The sequence below is a fragment of the Crocodylus siamensis genome, chromosome 5 (assembly GCF_052110815.1).
Source record: "Crocodylus siamensis isolate JL-2025a chromosome 5, ASM5211081v1, whole genome shotgun sequence".
In the NCBI taxonomy this organism is placed as follows: domain Eukaryota; kingdom Metazoa; phylum Chordata; order Crocodylia; family Crocodylidae; genus Crocodylus; species Crocodylus siamensis.
In genome coordinates, this window is record NC_143399.1 from 46,833,759 (window position 1) to 46,848,859 (window position 15,101).

A 15,101-nucleotide genomic window follows, 5' to 3' on the forward strand; every position below is an offset into this window, starting at 1 on the left:
AAGGCAGAGGACTGTCATAATTAGACAGATTTTTCCTTAAAAAAAAAAAAAAAAGGTAGTGCATGTTTGCATATATGCATGCATGTATGCAGGACCTTCCTCTGGATTTTAAGAGACTTTCACAAAGGGGAACTGCAGTGCTCTCATTTTAGGCCACATCTCTTATCCTCACAATCTCTCAGCGGAGCTAATGCTTGGTAACTGATGTAAAACCAGTGTACTCAGATTGGTACTAGCTAAAGTTTGTTATCAGCTCAACCCCATTAGCCATTTTTCTGTAGATGCCCTTATCTTACAGCCACAGTCACCCAGGTTTTATGTTCTCTCTTTTTGCTACAGTTAACCATAATGGAATGGCTGACTTAAGAAAAACTGAGGCTTTGTCTCCCCTCCACAGCCTCTGAGGGTGTGGGTAGGTCTAACTGCACTCAAACCTTAGCAAGCTTGTACACCTGGCATTCTTGCATCTCCATCTACAGAAAATAGGCCACCCCACAGAAGTTAAGAATAGCAGGTCTCTTATATTTTACTTTGATAATCCAGTTACCTTTGCCCATTGAACTCCCATAAATCTGCTAGAAGCCTTGATGTTGCTGCCTAGCCTGCCCTTCCTTTAAAATGGAGACCAAGGTACACACCCTGTTCCTATTGCCTGTCACAGGTCTCTGCTGGGATCTTTTGTCATGCACTAGTGGGGTGGCTGCAGGGAAGCCAGTCGCAAGACCAGCAGATCAGAAAGCATGATGCACCTGCTGGTTTTTGTTTGGCAGGTGGGAGATAATCAATGACAGCAAAATGTGGAGGGTGCGACCAGAATCCTATGCTTTCTTTAACAGAGGCTCCAGCAGGAGGAAAGTGGTAGGGTAGAGCTTACTGGTAAGAACACAGAAATAGGCCTGGAGCAAGTGAACCTACATGGCAGAAAAGGAGAAAGACAAGGGCTCTTACACCTACATGTAAGTGGTTTGCTTTTTCCTAACACAAGGTTCTTGTGAACTAGCATGTCTCAACTGCACTCCTTGTGCAAAGATTCCTGCTGGTTTCTCCATCCCTAGAGAGCACTGAGAGAAAACAGCCCATCTATGGGGAAAGGGACAAAAAAAAAAAAAGAGATCTAGATAGATACATAACAGTAGAGATCAAAGAGGGCTATTCTCTAGGATTGCTGACAATCCTACTCTCAGCAGCAGGACAGTTATCTGCAACAGTGGGAGAATAATAAAGGGAACCACAGCCATTTGCTTAAATATTTTTCTGGTCAGGTTGCATTAATATGTTGAGTTTTTAGCTCAAAGGGGTAGGCTTGGGCCTGTTGCCTCATGCACAGCAGATCCGCTGGCCTGCCTTTGGAGAATGGGGAGAAGATACAAGAAAACACACCTACCACATGAGTAGGTAGTAAGTAGCAGCCCTGGGCCTAGTGGACAAGAGCAGGAAAGACCATGACATACTGACACAACACTGGGTAACACCTCAAGTCCACAAGGCAGACAGGAGTGTTGCCACTTAAGCCTTTGGCTCCAGAATAAAAGCAGCCTGTGGTAGTGTTCAGTCAGACTGCTTACATTAAAATTTAGAGCTCTTTTGTTTCTTCCAGAGATCGAGATTACTGCTAGGGACACAACTTAAGAACGCTGCACTCCAAGATATCACTCCTTGTCCTTCTGAGCATCACACCACCCTGCCACAGCCCACTGACCTAACGTGCGCACTGGAGAAGAGGAATGGATGTTATCTTTTTGTCATCTTTTTGACTTCTTCCTAAGGAGCTGGAATTGCAGCCAGAACAGTCTAGAAGCTCAAATGAGTCATTAGGTATGTGGACTCTGGCCAGGAGGACAGAGTCAGATCTTGGATACAGATACCCAATTCAGACCATCTTAACTATACATTTAAACTGGTACTACTCCAATTCACACATGGGATGAATGGAAAAAAAAACAAAAAAACTTTGCTTTGGCCCACTGAAAAGGGCCAGCTCACTATTTCAGAATGTAGTCCCCCATTTTTTTTTTTTAAGCTTCTAAAGAAAGCTCATGTCTCCACACCTACACTAAATCACTGGCTACAACAGCCCCTTTAAGCTCTTTCAACAGACACAATGAGGTATAGTATTTCAAGAGGTAAATGTAGGAAAGTGACAAATGGCTGCTCACATTCATTTGTAGGGAACAATACTGACCCAAAATATACTATTTAGTGTGTAAATTTGTCTAGGGGATCCTGAAAAAAAATCCCACCCCAAAAAAAACTTCATCCGGTCCCCAGCAGCAGGTCAGCTGTGTGTAACAAATGGGTGGATAGCAACATGTTTGCTTAAAAATTTTCAAAGCAAGGAAACTACCCATATATTTGAGAGTTAGAAGCTACTGCTATTTGATACACTTCATGCTAGTATTCATCTCCCTTATCACTAGGAAAAGGTACCAACTGCCTGCCCCCTAGCAGAGGCTAGAGAGCATTACCTTTCAGATTAAAATATGACCAAATTGACCACTTTAAAACTTACTTTTAATAGTGTTAGCATGAAGAACTAGGATCTAAAACAAACAACACTGCTCCTGAACTTTACAGTGGAATGGTGCGATGAGAATCCTCTGGAAGAGTCTAGTTTTATAGTGTTTAAAACTATTCTTTACCAGATGCCTGAAACAGTCACCATACAGGGCAAATTTCATACAACAATATTTATTGATTAGAAATCCACAGGTGTCTGACATTCTTTTGTGTGCATGTCTTGTACTAGAAGTTTGCCAAAAGCTCACAGCTCCTTATCCTGTCAAGCAAAATACAGACAGACAGTTACATACTGCAGTAACAAAACTGAAGTATAACAGTTCTTAAAAGGAATAGCTCAGACCTTAAATGTTCATCTCTTATCAGAGAGAGAGTTCAAGCTAAGGTTGTAATCATCTTTGTCCATTCCAGCAAAAGGATCTGTTTGTAGTAATTCAAAAGTAATACTCACCTTCCAAATTCCTGTCCTTCCACTGCTGTCTTGTGGCCTAGGAGATGCAAGGGAAATAAGTGAGCGTAAGTCAAAAGCGTGGCATCTAGAAGTTATAGCACAAGCAATAACGCAACCTCAGAAACAGTGGAACGGAAATGAGTAATATCACTGGAATTCATTTGGCAGAATCTGATTTCATCAGTGGTTACAAGTGCAGCCCCAGCAGCATTATAATACAATACAGCAGAATTGTGATCTTACCAGCTTGTCTTTAGGCAGATCAGAGTCCTTGCTTAGAACAAAGAGGCCACAGCCTGTCAAAATACCATCCTAAAACAGACAGAGTACAGATTCAGCTGTTAACAGAGCCCCAGATGCAGGAACTTTAATTTTTATATTCGTTTTTATTTTTATATTAAAATCAGGATTCCCACTGTTGCCAGATACATCAGATAGAAGCGAAAGACAAAGCTTATTCATCACTGTGCTTCTGATGAACTATGTTATCATCATTGTTCTGGCTAAAATTTTAATCTGCTATTTGTGGCACTGTTTTAGTCATCCCCTTGGTCTGTATAAATAAAAATCGAGGATTCTGTTACTTTCCATCAGAAAAGCTTGGTTTGAGGCCACTAAGTCAAAAAAGTATGTCTGGATCTCTGGAAGCAGCTTGCCACATTATGGTTTTGCTTACCTGAGGTAGGAGCATTGCTTTGCTTCAGAAACTGCTTTAATTCTGCAATATAATAAATTGCTGATGTTACAAACAGATTGTAGCCCACAGCACTCATTACAAATCAAGTTTGAAACATTGTACTGTTTCAGTATCAAAGTCTTCCTCAGTCTCTTTCAGAGAGATTCCCATTGTTCAAAACAAAATCATCATTAACAGTACAGGCCTAGAGAAAGTTTATTGGATGAAATGCTACTGTTGGATCCCAATTCCAACCTTCCAATACAATATTTAAGAAGTAGGATATAAACTAGTCAAAACATGCAGGCAAGTCTTTAGTACATCTTTCACAATGCAAGAGGAAGGTTAAGTTGCCAACTATAACACATGAGGCAATGTCTGGTAATTCTTTCATTTTCAGCTAGAGGAAAAAACACCCAAAAATATAAGTTGAGTATACAGGGTAAGTGGTTTAGAGCTAGATACCATAAAAAAGCACTGCCTCAGTGCTATATTCTCAGAAACCTCTTCTGTCTGCTACTCTTACATAAGTTTGGGTTTAAACTTGGCTCCCAACAGTTGATTCTGAAAAATAAGAGCTGGGTGCATTACATGATGCAGTGCGAGATTCTAGTATAGACTATTTCAGTGGAAAATAGGACCCTAACTGCTGCTGGAATCATACGATACTACCCCAAGCAAAACAAACAAAAACAGGCTGCCTTAGTGATCTTCTCAGGAAGAGTGCCCACCTCTAAGACATTCAAATTTAAGTATCAAATTTTGCAAACTGCTGACTCTTACTTGTTTCAGAGTCGCACTGTGAAGTTCAGACATTTATCTACTCTAAGACTTTTTGCTGAGAAGCTGGAGTCTCTTCTTAAAGCGAGCCATCCTAGGTATGCAATTGTATAGGTTTAAACTACGCTCCAGTTTAGTTCAATAGTCAGATTCCTTCAAAAGAAAAAAAAAAAAGCTGAAATGCCTCAAGAGGTACTAGTTCTGAAATGCCCAAGCCCAACTTATTTTCCTCAATGAAGATTTGTATTGCTTACTTTGGTTAATTGAAACCAATGGTATTTTTACTTAAAGGAAAAACAGGGAACTGGCACCAGGCCTGGAGGTACTGCAACACCAAGCCAGCACCACCAGGAGGGCCAGAACTAGGTCCAACACTTTCCCCTTGGCACCAAAAATGTTAAAAAAGTTCAGGATGACAAAATTGAGATATAAGGAAATAGAGGACTTGATTGCATTCACACCTTCTACCATGTAGCTACATACTCAAGTTACACAAGCAGCATGCAGCCAACTAAGGCCCTGGGGGCAAGATGGTACAATGCCTACATAGCAAAGAAGTTACAAGAGACCCCACATACAAGAGACCCCACACAACAGTGCTGCATTTTGAACAGCAAGGTGGTTTATAGGGTCATACAAAAGTTGCAAATAGAGATGCAGGACCACAGTTTGCCAAAAAGGCCAAGATGCTGATGGGAACCTGCCACTTTTTTCTTTTATGTTTGTATCTGTGGCCAAATTAGCCAATGCAGTTCTGAATTCTACAGACTGAAGTTCTTGTCCGAAGTTCAGTTGCAGTGCTACCACCAGCAAGTATCCCATCTCCCAGACCCTTCAACGTAGCACTTCAGATACTCCCAAATCCATGGCAGGCATCCCATGTGCAAATCCTAAGCCTAGAGGCTCTGGGAGTTCAGATGCCCCCTAGCCAAAAGGCTGAAGGAACAAGCTAAAGGGAAAGCCCAAAAGCAACCCCTCCCCCCCCAAAAATCACTGTAATGTGTAACCAAGATCCTTTATATCACTCTTGCAGGGATGCTGTCCCATCTGAGTAAGATTGTGGTAGTGCCAACTGTGCCCAGTCCTCCTAAAGTCAGTGCTGACTTTAGAGAGTCATGGTAAGCCCTTACATTGAGTACATACCAATTTCTTCACTCCCAAAGCTGACCTGCACTTTTCTTTCCTCATTTCCAGCAATTCTCATTTCTGACAGACATTTAAGGTTGGGGAACATTACCAAACAGGGTCCCCCAGAAGTTAATTCAGAATCCCTGTTGACCTTCTGTCTGGCACACATGATTACGTGGTCCAGCCTTCCATAAGATGGAGCCATGCCAGGTTCCTTTACACTTTATATACATCACATGGATCCTGGGGTAGGGAGGGCACATCTGGAGTGCATGCCCACACACACTTAGCAATGCTGAGCTGTGGGGTTACCACAGCTTGAAATGCTGTTGATGCTGCCAAGGCATAACCCAATGAGAGCTATATGGTAAATGCTGAGCCTTTTGACTTTGCACCAATATCATGCATAGCTTATATTTTATACAAGTGAGGGCAAAGGGTAAGGGGGCTAACCTAACTATTCCCCCCTGCCCTCCAGATTTATTTTCCCTTCTGTAGCAGTGGGAAGGGGACAAATTCAAGGCAGGTCTCCAATAATTCAATTCTGTGCCTGGAAAATTGCATCAAACTGAGGGGTCATCTTGTATTAGGAGTAAATATAGCAGGTGGCTGTTAAAGCAGAGCAACAAGGTTTTGACCAACCAGTCAGAATTCACCATGTGCTTCATGTAGGTTACATTTCAAATCTCTTCTATTTCAAGCATCAGCTGGTTTGATGGACCAGACAGTATTTAGGATAAAACTGCTCCCATTTCAAGTAGCCCCAGTGCAAGAAAATGTAATTTCAGTGTTAAATGGAATGGAAAGGAGCAGTATCACTGACATTCATGTCAGAATCCAATTTCATCATTGGTTATCATGTTCTTACCATCCAAAGGTTAATCCACAAAGCTGAAGGGAAAAAAAAAAAAAAAAGCATTCTTACCCAAGTTCAGTCAAGTTCAGGACCTTAAAAGGTAAAACAACAACAAAAAAAGTGTCATTGGGGGGGGGGGGGAAAAAAAAAGATATAGACACCATAAATCTGTGCTAATCCACTTATAGCTATTAAATGCTACAGGGTCCTTCAGTAATGAATAGTCCACATACTGATTTCAGGTCAGACATTTGACAACATCATTATAACCCTGCAGGACAAATGCCTACAAAATTCCAAGATCTCCTAGAAAGTAAATCAAACTTCAGTGTCTAAATATGTTGTGTCCCAATATTCTTAAGACCCTGGCAGCACCTCAAATGATGTCTGCAAGGTAGGAAAGCCCCAAAGCATCCTTCTGAATTTCAAAGACTAGATTTTGTCAGAGAAAGCTTCTAAACTCCACAAGAAGGAACCATGACCTCAGAACTCCTTGTGTACATTACCCAGCTACATTATATTTAATAGCAGAACTAGAACAAAGCAAGACCAGACTTACTTTAGGTAGCAGCACTGTGTACATCCAGGTCACCCCAATCCTAGGATGAAATGAGCTATATTAGAACAAACCAAGAAGAAACAGAAAAGTACAAAGCAGGGTAATTGAGCCAGATGCCTGAAGTCAGGTAGAGCTAATTACAGACCTTCATTGTTAAGTCAGTCTATTTGCATCTCATCACACAGGCTACTTGAACTAACATGGTCTAAGCTAATGTTGGTAGGGAAAAGGCCACCTGCACAGCATTACTTCAAGATGAAGAGAGCAAGTTAAAAAGTTTATTACTTGTTCACACTGGGCCATGTTACTAGTTGCCCTCCCCTTCACCACCCCCTAAATTTATAGAATTCATTGTGCAAAAGGCAGCAATCGGCACCAATTTTTCCTAGAGCTTTGGCAACAGTTTCCCGTCAGCCAGCACTCTCTGTTGCTAGCTAGGGCCTCATCATAGGAGGCCCATCTAGTTAGTTTGAAATTTCCATAAAATAGCTGAAATGTACTTACATCATTCTCAAGAGTTCTTTGGACACCTGCAAAGAGAAAGCCACCATCAGAACTAGCAAAAAGCATCTATAATATTCAGGTCTCTCAAAAACTGTATCAGTACTTAGTCACATTTATCCTCATTAGGATCAGAGACCTGATTCAACATCATCTACAGCAGCAATCTAGCCAGCTTTTTATTCTACCCTTTCTCCAGTCAAACAGCTAGTATTTGTTATGGCAGCCTTCACTTAAGGACCTTCCATGAGTCCCAGTGACTCACCTCATCCCAGGGTATCTTTGCTATATAGATTTAGCTGTAGTGATTAGCACCTAGGTCCAAAGGCCCAAATTAGTCTATCTTTGCCGTGTGTGGCTGTTCACACCCAAGTCATACTTGGCTTACTGGGTATAGTGGTGTGGAGACTCGGGGGCATATCACGACTCAACAATGCAGTACAGCAGCTCAGCTTATGTTTTTTTCCCTTTGAACCGGTGTGCTCAGCAGGACAGACAAAATTAAAGGGAATGCTCTGACAATCATCAGTGGAAGCAGAAAGCGTCAGGGCTAGAGGTGTTCATCTGTGGACAAGGGGCCAGGCAATGAACAGAAATCATCCAAGTTCGACCCAGCAGTGTAGACAGGCTCCCTAAAGTCTGTATCAAATGACACTGCTCTACGAGCTCTTCTCCATCTTGCTTCTTTAATAATACACCTCTATTGCCAGCACGTCATTTGTTTCCAGCATTCCATTTTCTACTCTCTCCAGTCCCTCATTTTTGGGCAAGTTATATCACACTGACTAGCACCCGTTTGCTTTTTTTTCAGGTTCCTCCCTCCACCCCCACAACATCCATCTGAAAGTTTCCTCTTGGGCTTCCTATGGCCAATGCAAAACTCAGAAGCAGTATTAAAATGCACTGTCAACAGAGGCAGAGCAGATGAGTGTAGCATTTATATTAGAAAGGGTTCCTTTGAGACATTACCTTCTTTCAAGTGTGCCATTGTCTGCCCCCTCTGCAACAGGGTGAAGGTTGGAGTTTCTCCTTTAGCACCAGATAGTTTGTAAGCCAGTGCCAACCCCTCCAACACTTCCTGTAAAGCAAAAGGACACTTTGAGACAAATATCACATCTGTGTTGGCTTCAGCATCTTTTCTCTAGTTACGTGGATAGATTGTGGTTTTACTATAGTAGTATATATTAATTTGACCATACTTAAAATCGTTTTACACCCAATACTTCCTATACTATTAATGTACAACCATTATGTATTGAGGTGCACAGGTATCCAAAATATTTATGGACATAAGGACCAACTGCCAGATTAACAAACTATAGGAGGCTGCATCAGATAGGAGCGAAAGACAGTATAGCATGCTCATCACAGGCCATCTGCTGAACTATGTTATCATCATATTGAGCCTCCACAGGGTACGGCAAGGAAGGAAGAGTAAAAGGGAGCTACTCTTTCCTCCTCTACACCCCACCCCCAAAAGGGGGAGGAGGGGGGAAGGGGAGAAAGAGACAGGGCCAAGTGTAGCAAATTTGCCATTTGCTTGGAATTTTGAAGAGCCCTTAAGACTCAGGCAGTATAAAGTGCCTGTTTTTATAGTTCTGAGAGAAGGTTGGTTTTACTGTACACTTTTAATATGCCACTTTAAGCAGTCCTTTGTGGATTTCACAGGAGGAATCCCCAAAGGGAAGAAATTAATACAATAGTAAAAAAGGAACAGTATGGCAGGTGGTGCAAAGGACAGCAAAAATGGCATTCCACAAAGAGAAAGGAATATTATTGTTCAAGACTTACCTTTCATTCTCAGGATTCATTTCCTTAGCCTAGAAAGGAAGAGAAAATTAAGACCCATTACATTTTAGCATTATTAACATCTACCAGAAGGATAGAAGAATTAGTCAGATACATCAGATAGGAGCGAAAGACAAAGCAGTACTCGTCATTGTACATTCTGCTGAACTATGTTATCATCATTGCATCTGCATTTGTAAGACTGCTTGAGTTGCTACTCAAATAAGGAGCTGTTTTAAATGTGATCTACCCAAAAAAAGTTCTGAATGACTTAAAATGCTCTAAAAGTTTGACTGACCAAAGACAGCTATCCTATCAGTCACTGCAACATGTCAAAGTTGTCTTAGTACATTAAATTAGTTAAGAATTAAAAAGCATTCCCTTCCCACTTTCCATTAGTTTTTCCATTACATTGCCTCAGCTCTATATAGGAAGAACACCCCCCCTCAAAAAAATCTATGCAAAAACATATTCCATTTTTCCCTCAGAAAAAAGTTGGTTCTTCTTACCATGGAACCTCTCTTCCACAGGCTTGTAACTGGCTCAATCAAATCCTAAGGAAATAAAATGAAGTTGTAAAACAGATGCAGAAAAATCAACAGACTAGCATTCCCTGATAGTACTGTGCCTCAGCTCAAAGTTAAGGTGGTAAGAGCTCTCATCATTCTCTTGGTCAAGAGTAGCAAATAAGTGTCATCATTGTGGCACAGTAGAAATTAGCATTCAGCTGCTGAAACACTGTTGGTCTACACTAGCCTGAACAAAGGTAAGTACTCTAGACCAGTGGTGCCCAATACTCCCCCCGCTTCCCCCCCAAGTGCAGATCTGGACCTGAGGGGAAGGAGGCAGCAGGCAGAGCAGGGGGGGAAGTGGGCAGTAAAAAGTAGCCCAGCCCTGATCCAGACATGCAGGGAGACCAGCAGGGTGGAAGGTGGGCAAAGGGGCAAAGAGAAGCCCCACCCTGATTCCACAGCACAGCTAGGGCCCCTACAGCCAGGGCTACACTCAAGCCACATGGGGTTTTTCTGCTGCCAGTTTCTGACCTGTGGAGTCCCATGGACTGGACTGTCATGGCTCTGCAGGCAAGAGGTTGAGCACTCCCGATATAATCCATCATCTAAATCAGTGGTTCCCAACTCTTTTTGCTGCAACCCTAAATTGGCCACCAATGGGACATCCCAACCTGGTGCTACAGGGAGCAGAGTACAGCAGCAGCCCAGGGGAGCCATTATTGCCCCCTTTGTGCACAGCAGCCCAGCCCCACCCAGGCCACGCACATGGGTATGCGAGTACATGCAGGCCCTTCACGACCCTGAGGGCCCCCCCAACCCTGATTTGGGTTGCGTCCCAAGGTTGGGAGCCAATGATCTAAATGTAGGTTTCCAAGTAACTCTGCTCTAGATGCAGCATACAGAAAAAAGACAAACCATCTTTACCTTAACAAACAGCATAAGGTCTCCAGGTTTCCTGAGCCTGCAAACGAAACCAAATGAAGTTTCAGGCATTTAAGTTCCATATCCTTGGCAAGCGCAATAAGGACTGAATGAAGCCTCAGGGCAGAGTTGTCAGAAATCACTTCTGTCCACTACTCTTATGCTCAATGCATCATAGGCTGTCCATTTTCATAGCAGTCTTATTTCAGCCCCTTCAGATACACTGCTGGTGTCACTGTTTTTATAAGGATGAGCCAGCACACCCCAAAAATCAAGCCACTATTTAACCCAACTTTCCAGAAAGTTTAAGCAGTTAAAAATGCAGGAGGAAATGATCACTTCAAATCCTACAAGGCTGATTAAAGCTCTATGAAGCAATCCATGTGCAGCCACTAAGATCATGTGATAAACCTGGTTATATGACACAGGGAAAGAATGGCACTCCTCGCACAATTATTATCAGTATAGACATTTAGAGCCAAGAACCATACAAATAATTACCAGGTAGGTTACAGAGCAATCCCAGCCTTACATCTGGAAATCAGCAAATACTCTAGGCAGCTAGAAGCATCCTGCTGCAGAAGAACATTTTTTTTTTTTTAAATTAAGCCTCATATTTAAAAAAAAATGCAGTTCCAACCTGTTTTCCAGCCAGTGAAAAAAGAATGCCGAGTCATCTCAAGTTTTCTGAAAGAATAGGAAAGCAGTGTTAGTAGTGCAACGTTTCTTTGCTCTCCAAAAAAGCTTTATTCCCAAGAGCAAAACATATGCAAAAAGGAGATTCTCATCCTAAAATTTGTCTGGTAAGAAGTGAAAGAAAACCACTCCAGGGTTCTCCTTTCCTAGTAAACAGGAACAGGTTTCCCCGTAATGTTTTTACATACACACAACCTTTTCTGTAAGCCTGCTCCCCAGCCTGTAAAAAGTGCCCATTAATACCAGCTACTACGCCTTTTGTAACAAGAAAAATCCAGCCTAGTGGCATGGTTCAGATGATCATGGAGTTACCTTTATACAAAACTACACCTAGGGGCATTCTATACGAGTGCTGCAACAAAATAGTTTTACTCTAGACCACATGAATTACAGCCATATAAGCTACACCACTGACCCATGGTCAATACATCCCCATGTCCAGCTCAGAGATGTTGGTATTCATCACCCTCTCAGATGTCCCTACCAACAGAGTTTTCATCACATGCAGGTACATGGGGAGCAAATTCAACCAAGAGATGATCACTAATGCTAAAAAGCAAGCATAAGCCTAACATGTTGGCAAGCATAAGCCTAACATGTTGGCAAGCATAAGCCTAACATGTTGGCAAGCATAAGCCTAACATGTTGGCTGTTGCTACAACAAAACCCTACCTAAGGAAGGAGACCAAGTCACAATTCAATGCTCAGCAAACCCCCTCAACCCCATGCTCATACATGGTTTTTAAGTGGAGATCCTCAGCACTGTAATCCTCAGCTCATGTCCTGTAACATGCTTTTTCCACCAGCCCCCTTCTACCTACATGCATGTAGGTTACTAGTTTTCTTCTCCACAACCAGTTCCTACCTCTAGCCCCACAACTCCTGAATGCAAAAAGCTGCTGGAAGGGCACATGCTGCTTCAGCCAACTCCATGTATGAAGCTGGATTAGTCATTGGATATCAGAGCAACAAGGCATGACCACAAAGCCAAGTCTCTACCCACACACTGGTGGAACTCAGCAGTCCGAGGTTTCCTCTAGTCTAGGGCTACAGTTGCAATATGGCTCGCAGGCCAGATCCAGCCTGCAGAGGGGCTTTGTCCAGCCTGTGGCAGGCCTCTCAGTTCCATTTCACCACCCCAGCACACAGTAGGGCAGCTCCACAGCTAGACTGCATCCCTAAGCAGCCAATGCTGCTCTGCCCAGACCCGTGGTACAGGAACCACATGCACAGCCTCAAGTCCAGCTCACCCCATGCCTGCTCTGGACCACCTGCCTATGCTGCGCAGCGGTGGCAGCCAGGCAGCCCTTCTGCCTCCATGCAGCTGCCCAGGGCCAGCACCCTGACTACCCTGCAGCTCCTCCCCACTGCCAACCCATCATGCAGTCAGGAGGTAGTGGCCACAGGGATGGAGGAGCCACAGGGCAGACAAGGCACGCCCCTGGTAGCTCCAGCAGGTAGGCCCCAGCAGTGGTGAGGGGTGGGGCCACTCTTCCCCCGTGCCCAGCAGCAGCTTCTAGCCAGCACTGCTCAGTGTGGGTGGAGCAGAAAGGGTCCGGTGGTGGTGGCAGCAGCTGCAGGCCGCGTGCTCCGGGCCGGCGAGGGGCAGTACTGACGGCTGCGTGCGCGGCCTGCGGGCCCGAGTCACTGCTTAGCCCTACTACAGTAAGAGCCAGGCGCCCTAGCGCTGAGCAGGCAGCACGGGGCACAAACAGGCTCAGGATCTCTGCCAACGCCACGAGGCTGTGTGATACCGCCCGCGTCCCGAGCGCGGCCTTCCCCCAGGCAGAGCCCAGAGTCCAGCCGCGCAGGGGGGTTCCCAGGGACTGCATCCCCCAGCGAGCACCGCGCCGCGGCGAACACAGGTGGGGTTGCCAGCAGCGCGGTGCACTCTGGGAACTGTAGTGCACCACAGCGAGACTCTCGCGTGGCCACTGGTCTGAGCTCGGGGCGGCTTAAAGCCACGCGACCACAGGGTCCCGGTTCCACACGCGGCGCTGCCCGAGGGGGGCGGGTAGTAATCCACCTCCATCCGGCCCCGCGCGCCGCCATCCGCGAAGAAGCCGCCACCCCGGAGACCCTGCAACGTCCAGGGAACGCGATGGAGCCCGCGCGGTCCGGCACTGCAGGCCCTGGGAGCGCCCGAAACCACCACTTACCAGCCTGCCAGCCCTTCCACTGCTCGCCGAAAAAGGAAGGGGCAAGGGCGGTGCCACCGTTATTTGTAGCCCGGCGGAGCGCGGTCACGTGAGCGCGGGGCCCACAGGGCCGCTTCTCACAGGAGCGCCCTGCTGGTGACGTAGGTAAGCCCTGCCCTTCGCGCAGCAATAGCGGCTGCATGCCAGGGGGCGGGGCCGTGTGACGCACTAGCCGCTGTAGACTCGGGGGTAGATGTGGGGGAGGGGGCATTCTCTTCCGGGGCGCGGCCCGCTCGGGGGGTTCGCTTCCGGGACGGCGTCCGGCCCTGCCCACCCCGGGAGGTAGGTGCCTGCTCGGGGCCGGGACTCGGCACCCGCGGCCGGGCGGAGCGGGGCGGGGCTGTCATGCCGTCTCCCGCGGGGCAGGTGCTGAGGGCTGCAGCCCGAGCGCTGCCTGCTCCCCCCGCGGCTCCCGGCCCCAGCCCGCGGTGTCACCGCCAGCCCCGGCGCCAGGCTGAGCTGTGCCCCTCGGGGCTACGCGGCGGCTGCCCACAGCGCTGGGCCGCTCTCGGCCGCAGCTCCGCGGGGCTGTCGTGTATCGGCTGCATGTCTGTTCCCTGCTCCGTGTGTCGTCTGCGTGGCCCGTGTCGTGTGACCGGGGGGACCCCTTGGCTGCGCAGTGGTTAAGGGCAGAGCTGGGTGGCCGGGGGAGGAGTGCCCATAGCAGACGAGCCTCCCGGCTGTTAGCCCCTGAGCCCCTCTCAGCCTGGGGCCATGACACACAATGGGCAGCAAGACTATACAAAAGGGTCATGGCCAAACTTTAAAGATGGGTTCTCGTTGAAGGAGAAAAACGTTGGAAACCAGGGCTTTCCCTTGCCAGCTGGCAGAGTCCTAGCCTGCAAGGGGCTGCTCACACTGGGGCCAGGGGGCAGTGGGTCAGGAGTGAGGGGCACTGGGCTGGGACTGGCCATCAATGTTTACAAATGCATCCTGATGTAAAAAAAGGTTAAGATCCACTGCCCTAGACTCCCTGCAGCCACCAGTCGGTGACACGGGTCTACGTGGGGCACCTTCCGCAGGGCTCTGCCACTGCTGGGGTTAGCCTTGGCTGACTTCTGTGTAGCACCTGTTCCTCCCCTGCACCCGGCTGGAAGACCATTCCCACACTTTACTGAAGCTGCCTCTCACATCAGGGAGAGGACTCTGCTTTCGTCACGCTGAGCTGCTATGCTCCTAAATTGAGGTGTATACAGCTTGGTGCATGTGAAGTTATGAAATACAGGCCCTTTGCTGAGGAACTTACTCATCTCACACAGCTTTGTTTGGGTGCTGCTGGGTGGAAGCAATGAGGACAAAGGTTCTTGTGATAAGTTCATGGGGTTGCTTTGGTTTGTTTAGCTATAACAACTTCTTGCTGGCTTTACACATTTTCTGCAAGGGTCTAAGTTTCTTCTGGGAGTTATTTGAACAAAACTGGAGCAAAAGAGACGAATGCAAGATTATACAAGGTCAGGAGGAAGATGCACAGGAGAAAAGTGGTTTTGAGGAGAGACAGATGTCATCAGGAGGGTCAAA

General features: G+C 46.1%; 1 protein-coding gene, 1 long non-coding RNA gene and 9 other non-coding genes across 13 annotated transcripts in view; 1 reads left to right on the top strand and 10 right to left on the bottom strand.

Moving 5' to 3' along the window:
* Window positions 1–2,672: 2,672 nt before the first annotated feature.
* Window positions 2,673–13,649, bottom strand: LOC149864031 (uncharacterized). 2 transcript variants are annotated; one of them, XR_016442573.1, is made up of 13 exons: window positions 13,545–13,649; window positions 11,330–11,376; window positions 10,693–10,729; window positions 9,766–9,810; window positions 9,260–9,288; window positions 8,438–8,546; window positions 7,472–7,497; window positions 6,968–7,007; window positions 6,478–6,500; window positions 3,645–4,577; window positions 3,212–3,280; window positions 2,969–3,005; window positions 2,673–2,776 (listed from the first exon to the last, which is right to left on the bottom strand). It is a non-coding gene; the product is annotated as an uncharacterized LOC149864031 (long non-coding RNA). The 2 variants fall into 2 exon arrangements; XR_016442572.1 differs by having other exon boundaries at window positions 3,645–3,686; window positions 13,545–13,643.
* Window positions 3,082–3,157, bottom strand: LOC149864032 (small nucleolar RNA SNORD47). Its single transcript, XR_016442835.1, has one exon. It is a non-coding gene; the product is annotated as a small nucleolar RNA SNORD47 (small nucleolar RNA).
* LOC149864033 (small nucleolar RNA snR60/Z15/Z230/Z193/J17) lies at window positions 3,391–3,471 on the bottom strand. The gene has a single exon (XR_016442813.1). It is a non-coding gene; the product is annotated as a small nucleolar RNA snR60/Z15/Z230/Z193/J17 (small nucleolar RNA).
* Window positions 3,765–3,844, bottom strand: LOC149864034 (small nucleolar RNA SNORD79). Its single transcript, XR_016442778.1, has one exon. It is a non-coding gene; the product is annotated as a small nucleolar RNA SNORD79 (small nucleolar RNA).
* On the bottom strand, window positions 6,615–6,677 carry LOC149864035 (small nucleolar RNA SNORD78). Its single transcript, XR_016442833.1, has one exon. It is a non-coding gene; the product is annotated as a small nucleolar RNA SNORD78 (small nucleolar RNA).
* On the bottom strand, window positions 7,089–7,153 carry LOC149864036 (small nucleolar RNA SNORD44). Its single transcript, XR_016442811.1, has one exon. It is a non-coding gene; the product is annotated as a small nucleolar RNA SNORD44 (small nucleolar RNA).
* On the bottom strand, window positions 8,791–8,877 carry LOC149864037 (small nucleolar RNA snR60/Z15/Z230/Z193/J17). The gene has a single exon (XR_016442814.1). It is a non-coding gene; the product is annotated as a small nucleolar RNA snR60/Z15/Z230/Z193/J17 (small nucleolar RNA).
* On the bottom strand, window positions 9,365–9,447 carry LOC149864038 (small nucleolar RNA snR60/Z15/Z230/Z193/J17). The gene has a single exon (XR_016442812.1). It is a non-coding gene; the product is annotated as a small nucleolar RNA snR60/Z15/Z230/Z193/J17 (small nucleolar RNA).
* Window positions 10,804–10,870, bottom strand: LOC149864039 (small nucleolar RNA SNORD75). Its single transcript, XR_016442829.1, has one exon. It is a non-coding gene; the product is annotated as a small nucleolar RNA SNORD75 (small nucleolar RNA).
* LOC149864040 (small nucleolar RNA SNORD74) lies at window positions 11,821–11,898 on the bottom strand. The gene has a single exon (XR_016442810.1). It is a non-coding gene; the product is annotated as a small nucleolar RNA SNORD74 (small nucleolar RNA).
* Window positions 13,650–13,808: 159 nt separating the features above from the next.
* Window positions 13,809–15,101, top strand: part of ZBTB37 (zinc finger and BTB domain containing 37) — a 33,323-nt gene continuing 32,030 nt past the window's right edge. For both annotated transcript variants that reach the window (XM_090047817.1, XM_090047818.1), the window contains exon 1: window positions 13,809–13,865. The gene's annotated coding sequence lies outside the window, so the exon portion shown is untranslated. The remainder of the gene's footprint in view (window positions 13,866–15,101) is intronic.